Source organism: Periplaneta americana, chromosome 13 (assembly GCF_040183065.1).
Source record: "Periplaneta americana isolate PAMFEO1 chromosome 13, P.americana_PAMFEO1_priV1, whole genome shotgun sequence".
Classification (NCBI taxonomy): Eukaryota; Metazoa; Arthropoda; class Insecta; order Blattodea; family Blattidae; genus Periplaneta; species Periplaneta americana.
This window is the reverse complement of record NC_091129.1, coordinates 46,969,857-46,978,764: the sequence shown is the minus strand read 5'-3', so window position 1 is coordinate 46,978,764 and position 8,908 is coordinate 46,969,857. Positions and strand designations below refer to the sequence as shown.

Here is an 8,908-nt window from a genome sequence, read left to right as displayed (position 1 = left end):
GACTTTATAACTTATTTCCGGCTTCTTTTGGTGGTTTGCATGTTCTTTTGTACCTCTAATAAATAAACAGATATAGGTCTCTTCTATTCAGTAAATTTCATAACAGCTTAAAGTGAAGTCTACGCAATGAACAAATAAGGGTGTGGTTTTCAGTATTTAAAAGAAAAGTGAAGGCAAATTAAAATATGACATTTTCATCAGTCCACAAATACACAAAGTTATGGCTGACTCTTTGTTTGAGGTAAAACTTTCCGTTGCAGAAAAAATAACATGGCGCACTTCCAAAAATATTCGCTGAAATATTCTTGAAATTCTAGCTCAGACAACTAGGCTACATAGAACTTGTTGTGGAAACCATGTCAAGTGCATATGTGAAAATGGGGTGTAATATGTCTCTCAAAATATACTTTTATATACAAAATATACTTATATTCTCATTTGTATTTCTTTCCTCCTAATCTTGGAGCGGTAAGCGAGATCATGGGGAAGTATTTCATCAAGAAATATCTGAAATGGAAAGGCGATATAAATGAAGATCATCATCCAACATGCTTGCAGACTATTGTTGGTTCCTTGTAAAAGACAATCCCGGGTCTAGTTATAAACAGAAGTCACCCAGAAATTTCTTTTAAATATAAGTTTAAATTCCGATATTTTTCTCAATTTACGCATGAAATATTTTTATTGCTGTTGTGCTTTGAACTATGTAACGTCATTTTTCTATCCAGTACGCAATTTTTAAGTATTATAAGGCATTTTGAATCCCAAGTATGTTGTAATTTTACCAGTAGCAGTTAAGAATAAAAAATGAAGTTTTTCATGAAAATTTCAATTAATTTTCCCCGGAAAATGGTACGTGATAGGACAATATAGATTTTAAATTCATATTTAGAGCACACATATTAGTAATATACACCTACTTTTATTTCGCAGCAAGACAAAAAGTAAACATTTGTTGTTCAGTGTTATCTCTCTTTGCCTGAACTGAATCCTGTTAGACTTTCAATTTTGTCCCTTTCCTCCTTTTTTTACCTTGGTACAATCCTTACCAAATAATGGTTTCATTTTCTTACTTTCATAATAATGTCCCTGCAAAGCTGCAATTTTGATTTTGTCTCTGATATTTTCCCACATGCTATTAATGTTTCACTCCTTCTCAATTTCGTCGGAACTTGCTAAAGGGGAAAACTAATTTGAAATTTGGACCTGATAATGTTACTTAGTTTCTTATAATTTCGGAATATTGAATCTTCTAATTTTAACTTGTTGCTCTACACGCTTCGCTACTGATAGTTTTTCTTTTAATTCTCCAATTACCAAATTAGGATCAGAATAACAATGTGCCACTCTGAAGGATAGAATGTATAATACAACAGTATGTCTTCTTTGGGCTATCAAAATTTGATCCATTCGCTTGTGTGTCAATCAATCTAGAGAAGTCCAAGTATTTTTGTATTACATCTTTATGCGGGAATGTTGTACTTTTACATAATTATGTGGAAAAATTGACTACCTCTATTATCGTTACTAGTTACGTGTAAACCCTCATATGACACCAAGTACTAAATACGATAACCTGTCACTGATAAATTCGACCTTTTTAAATTCTGAATTATTGTATGAATGAGGAATCCTGTTCCTAATTGGTGTTTATTATTTCCTTCCCCATAGTACAACAAGTAATCTCTAATTGTTTATATGCCATTCCCATCCAACCAACCTCCTGTACGTCAAAAAGTCTATTCTATATATAATTAGTTGTTTGCTGCCTAAATTAAAATTGTTCCATAAGATATAAAATAAGAATATCAATTAAAGTAATAACAGACATTTATTTCTAAAATAAAATTTACATAATAATTAAGATGTAATTTTTATATAAATAAAATTCGACTTTGCCTATACGTAATGATAATAGAATGTCTGTGGTGAAAGTATTGAGAAAACTCTATTGATTTTACATTAAATTATTTCTTATGTGCAGTCATATTAGTATATTATAATGTATTTTATCCCTATTACCAATTTAAGCAATCAATCAAAAGCTCGAAACAATATTGGGCGGGTTCGCTGCCAAGTGGTTGTCCAAACTTCTATGTCTTGAAGAGAGCAAATTTAAAGTTTGCAATTCACTGTAATTTCAGATTTGTATATGTCTTGAGTAAATAATGGCTTGGTAATAAGTGGAACGTATGTACTTTCAATTAGAAGTTATAAATCTATCTTGCAACTGTTTTAACTACATCAAAAGTGAAATTTTCAAAGTCATGATCTTGAAAAAAAAAATAGCTTTCCTCTTAATGGATACAAAAATAAATTAGGAAAGGAAATGAGATTGAATAAAAGTTGAAAGCCTACTCAAAAACAAAACTGTTGTTTACTGTTAAGAAATACAAAAAAAATGAACATTGAAAAGGTCAAATTGAAAATTCACACGATGTCATCTGATATCATAATTTAATCAACTTATTCATCGTCATCAGAAACAGTTCAATGATCAGAATTTAAGCCAACCAAAAAAGAATGTTAATAAGGATGTATAAACTGCAATAGATCCCCTATATCTTTTTTCTTTGCTTTTGTGACGAATCTTCCATCAGGATAAGTCGTTTGAAGTTGATGCCGAGTCGAGCACATTGACGGTCGCCCAGTTCTGTCACGACCTTTTCTCAAGTCAAGCTCTTCGAACTCAAATATTTCGTTCAGATTTTCTTTATAAAAGATAGAGGTTCCATGCGCCTTACTGTACTTGATACGACGCTTTTTCAGTTAGTTGCTTTCATTTCCAGCCACATTTTATTTTCTCTTCGTGACACTGTTGAAGACCTTTGATTATCAGAAAATCTGGACGTCGCATCTCATAAATCACGAACTTAATGGTTCTTCGGATTTCCTCCATTACGTTGTACCAATCTTTGGTACATAAATGGTTCTGTTTCTACTGGCAGTTTCAACACACCAAAAATCACCATCCTTGGAAAGGTATGCATGTTTCAAAACCAAAAATTATCGTTGAAAGGTTTCGATGCCATTGTCACTGAACAGAACATTACGCAGAAGTGTGAGGGCTACATTCAAATTTCGATTCTGTCCAGTACAAGAATCGGACTAAATCACAATATGCTTTATAGCTGGTTTAGAAAACAACACTCTCTTGAAGTGAATAAGCAAGGATGATGCAATCTCCAGGGAGCCTCGAGCTGCAATACCTTCATCCTAATAATAGAAATATCCCGTTTTACTTTTCATGTCATTAATGCCAAAATTATAGACGTATAGGTTTCTTTTGTAGTAAGCATCACTGACTGTCAGTATTGGGAATGGAAGGGCCTTCTGTATATCCATGGATATCACGTACATTTCAGTATTAGGATTCGAAGAATCGCGCTTCATACATTCACGAGCTCTCTCAGCTTTCCTTAAATGTAGTTCACGGGTTGTCTCCAATGTTGCTTTTTCTTCCACTGTGAGATTTGTATCCATTTTCTTGATTTTGTAAGAGTCACAATTTTTACAAGTATATTTTCTCGGTTTTTATAAGTATAAGTTGAATTGTGTATTAAAAATGTGACGATAGTAACTTTCGTTTAGAAACTCCTAATTGTCCTTAAGGAATGCTTCTTTGTACAAATCATACATCTTTCGAATAGTTAGAAGAAGACTCAAGTTCTTTCTCTTTACATGATCATTTCGCTTGTAGTGCGATTCACTAACAGGAAAAATGTTTATATGCTGTTCAATTAAAGCTATTTTATCTGTATCTATCTTACGTGGATTAGGCTTGCGCCCTTTCAAGTCCTCACCAGGAGGTTTGCCTTCTCTGTAGTTTTTCAAAGATCAGGACAGTCTCCTATCACTCACTTGTTTCACATACAGACTACGTTATTTACAATTGCAAACAACTTGCACTCAATATGAATGGTTCATACTCAGGCTACGTTATTTTATTCTTGAACAACACTTACCTAATAATAAGAATGTTTGGAACACAACAGAGTAAACAATGTTCACAGGCGGCGACAGGACAGAGTCTGTGTGCTGTTAACACTGGCAGGTGCACTTGGACGTACACCACTTGACTGCCAAGGCGCTCAGCAATTTCATTCAGTGTAATAATATTCTGCGCTATTTTGTCAGCGAACTATTGAACTTGGACATACACTACTTGTCAGATACACAGAACTGGATGTCTAGTAACTATAAGTGGTGTTAGTCCATTTTTCAATTTTTGTGACTTACACCACTTGGCAGCCAACCGGCCCAATTAAGTATTGCTTCATAAAATAAGGAAACTTAATGATACAAGTAATTAAGTTCACAGTTTCAAAATGAATTGATAAGTTTTGCCACTTTATATTGAGATATCGAAAGAACAGTGATTGTTGAAATTATAGTAAAATAAAATGCAATTCAATTATTATTTTATAACTGTTACATTGGAAATTTATTTTCATGAAAAACCACACTATTTTCAATTTACGTATTCATCAAAGTAATACAACTTTATATTAAATGTCAACTATAAATAAATTTATGAAACCACATAATATTAAGAACTGAATGCTATTTTCAGACAATTCCAGTCAGACGGTAGATGCTGGTTCTTCTGTTGAAGGGAGAATTGCTCCAAAATTTAAGTTAAGGAGAGGAAGTATAAACGGAGATAGGTTAACGGCAGTCCATATTATCTGTACGATTTCTTCGTATGCTTTGTCTCTGATGTTATCAGCCACAGCTTTGCTCGCACCGGTTAAGTATACGATGGCATCAGAAATAGCATCATACAGTTTATATAAGAGAGATTTAATCTGAAATCAAAAACATATTAAAGATTATACATAGAGTTGAGAAAAGAAATTAAAATTATATTGCAAAGGGTAGGCAAAATAAATTAATATTAGAGCAGTCGACTTAAAAAAACAATTACTATGCAAACTAAATTATGAGTTTAGGTAAAGTTTAAATTTTTGGTCCTGTAGAATAAGTATGTAGCTTCGGCGTAGCTTAATGGTTAGAGCGCTTGGTACGTAGAACCAAGGACCCGGGTTCAATCCCCGGCGGCGGAGTGAATTTTTCTCTTCTAATATTAATATTAATTAAATTATAAATTGTATAATGTTATTCAAAAGAAAGTTTCCATTTTGGAGCAGATGTATATTCTGTACCTATTAGCAGTTTGGTTTCTTACAGCTACCATTACTGTTTAGAAAGTTTGGTTCTTTTAACGATACGTTTTTTTGTTGCTATTGTAACTGTGTCACGCTCGTATAAACAATTTTTGTTCAGAATTCAGAGGGCTGTATGAGAGTATTTTTATAATTTTTAAAATGGTTTTGCCTTTATATGATATCAAGTTTACTGTGTGGTGTGTTTTACGTCACATTTCATAATATGACCGTATGAAGAAATTGAAAATGGACAAACAAAAGCAGTGACCGTAACTGGCAGCGATATTTTCAAATGTTGCAAGATTTTCCAATACCAGCGTTACAGGATGATAAAATCAGAAAAATTGTTTTCATGCAAGACGGCGCTCCACATCAAAGGAACAATAATGTAAAAACACTATTGCGCAACACATTTGGCGTTCATGTAATTAGTAGGCATTTTCCGAATAGTTGGCCTTCTAGGTCATCAGCCATAAATATAGTTGACTACTGGTTATATGATTATCTAAACGAAAATGTATTTCTTTGTAGACCTACTACACGTGAGGAAATGAAACTGTAGGATGTCATTGAAAACATCCCTAGGAATGTGCTTACTAATGACGTTTATAGCATATAAGAAACACTAAGGTTGGGGTTACTTCATTCAAGGGGTTAGTAGGATCAATTTAAGTATTTGGCCTACTGCACACAAACTGTTGCACATATAGCCAGCCATTGCCACTGAGAACGTATACAGATTATTTGGCAGTGTTTTTCATGCGTTTTTAAGTGATTACATACATTTTTCAAGCTTCAGGAGCACTTCAAAGACATTGAGCTAAGCGCCATTTGCTTTCTTATTAACGCCATACAATTTTGAAACGTTAGTAAATACGGCTTAGTGTTGAAATTATGTAGTTTTACCGTATAACCTATTTGTTGTCAAGTAACATAACACTCCCTTTATTTATTTATTTATTTATTTATTTATTTATTTATTTATTTATTTATTTATTTATTTATTTATTTACTCATTTACCCATTTACCCATTTACCCATTTACCCATTTACCCATTTACCCATTTACCCATTCACCCATTCACCCACTCACCCACTCACTCACTCACTCATTCATTCATTTATTCATTTATTCATTCATTCATTCATTCATTCATTCATTCATTCATTCATTTATTCATTCATTCATTTATTCATTCATTTATTTATTCATTTATTCATTCATTTATTCATTCATTCATTCATTCATTTATTCATTCATTCATTCATTTATTCATTCATTTATTCACTTATTTATTTATTCATGCATTTATTCATTCATTTATTCAATCATTTATTCATTCATTCATTTATTCATTCATTCATTCATTTATTCATTCATTCATTCACTTATTAATTCATTCATTCATTGATTCATTGATTCATTCATTCATTGATTCATTCATTCATTTATTCATTGATTCATTCATTCATTCATTCATTGATTCATTCATTCATTCATTCATTTATTTAGTTACTTAGTCACTTACTTACTTACTTAGTTACTTACTTACTTACTTAGTTACTTACTTACTTATTTATTTATTTATTTATTTATTTATTTATTTATTTATTTATTTATTTATTTATTTGGTGGTGTCAATAAAGACACATGTCATTACAAGTTCCAGGTCACATGGGTCCTTGCCTTAACAAGAATATTGCTTAGTATAACATAAGTACGTAAATGAAGTGTGACCATCTTCTCCATCAGAAACGGAGACTGGTAAGCTGAATATGTAGGTAAACTTTTAGAGTCAATGATTTTTCAGAAAAGTTAATATTGCTTGATTGTTCACTGAATGCTATGTGTAATTATGGTTTAATAAGTGGATTAGGATGTGTTTGTAGTGTCTGAAGATATTTTTTACGTAAATGCTGCGCGTAGTCACTGAATAAAATGATTTCCAGGTCATTGTACAGTTGTACGTTAGTAATGTAAAAATCAGCACCTGTCATGGTTCTGCACACAGCTCTTTGAATGGCAACGAGTTTCTTGATGTGGCAGGGATGGGTTTGAGCCCAAATTTCTGACGCGTAGGACATGTATGATCGCATAAGTGATGTGTACAGCAATAGTTTGGTTTTGAGGGGAATGAAGCTTTTAAGTATTGGATATAATGCTAAGAATCTTTGCAAAGGTCTGTCTCATACTAAATGTATATGTTGCCTGTATGTCAAACGACTATCCAGTACTAGACCAAGATATCTGACCGGTTTTTTGAAGGGAATGTGTTGATTCTGAACAGAGAGCCATTATAATAATCGTGGAAATCTCAGCAGATTTTACAACTACTGCTGTACTTTTTTCGCCGTTAATATTCAGTCGTTATCTTGTAGACCATTGGGTGAGTAAGTCCAAGGCTTTTTGCATCTGTTGTAAAGCACATTTGATGTCATGATGTTTTGTATAAAGAACTGTATCATCCGCATATAAGGCGTGTCGGCAGATGCTGTGCTTGGGAATGTCATGAACGTATGTAACGTAGAGAATTGGACTCAGAACAGATCCTTGAGCAACTCCTGCTTCAATTTGTCTTGAACTGGAAAGACAATTACCTTGTCGCACTCTGAATGATCTGTTTTTCAGGTAGTCTGCAATAAAATGTACGTATGCATCAGGAACTGAAATTTTCTACAGTTTGTAAAGAAGTCCGTCATGCCACACTGTGTCAAATGCCTGTTGTATGTCCAGGAATGTTGGTATTGTGTGTTCGAAATGTTGATATGCATTGTTTATGTAATGAGTGAGCATATGATGTGGATCTCTTGTGCTGTGCTTGGATTTAAAGCCGAATTGTTCATGTTGAATTCTATCTGGCTCTTTTAGAAGTGGGTCTAGGCGGGCTAGTACTAGGCGTTCCAGAACTTTGCAAAGGAAGTCAAGTAGACTTATCGGTATATAGTTGTTAGGGAGTGTGGGGTCTTTTCCTGGTTTAGCAATTGTGATGACGGTTGCTTCTTTCCATTGTGATGGGAAGTGTAAAAATTTCAGACAGGCGTTATAAATTTTGGTTAGATGTATTAATGCCCGTTTGGGCAATCATTTAAGGGCTAAAGGGGAAATACCATTGGGAGCAGAGGTTTTGTGGAGCGGTAATGTTTTTATTATGTCCTTCACTTCTTTTGGCGAGGTATTTGGAATTTGTTCAACAGGAGTTTGTTGGAGATATAGATTTACTTCATCTTTTACTTGTTTATTGAAGGCTGGATCAGAGTTAACATGATGAGATTGGAGCCGCCAGAAAAGGGAGTCTGCAAATGTCTCTGCTTTGCGTTGTTCATCATACACCATCTGATGTTCTGCATTTACTAAACGTGTGTTCTTAACTTGAGTGGATTTGCCTAAGAAATGTTTTGTGATGTTCCAGAACTATTTTCCAGTTGTTGAAATGTTTCAACTTTATCTGCAAAAGAGTTAATTTTTGAAGTTTTTGTTTCCGTCGTATGGCTCTTTGATACCGATAGTAGGCCCTTTTTGCTTGTGAATTTCGAGTATTTTGCCACTTTTTCCTGGCTTCAGTTTTGGCTTTGAGTAGATAAGTTAACTCATTTGGATTTTCCTCTGGAGGAGACGAATAAGATGTGGTGACGGAGTTCAGGGTTGTGGTAATTGTGTCTGTGAAAATCTTAACTGCAACGTCTATATATTGTGGCTGTAGAAACTGAGGATTCGCTGTTATCGATGAATGAAGGTGTTT

At 33.5% G+C, this 8,908-nt stretch overlaps 1 long non-coding RNA gene across 1 annotated transcript in view; it reads right to left on the bottom strand.

The window, feature by feature from the left end:
* Positions 1-1,812: 1,812 nt before the first annotated feature.
* LOC138711855 (uncharacterized) overlaps positions 1,813-8,908 on the bottom strand; it is a 44,453-nt gene continuing 37,357 nt past the window's right edge. The window contains exon 3 of the long non-coding RNA XR_011335502.1: positions 1,813-4,808. This is a non-coding gene — a long non-coding RNA (uncharacterized lncRNA). The remainder of the gene's footprint in view (positions 4,809-8,908) is intronic.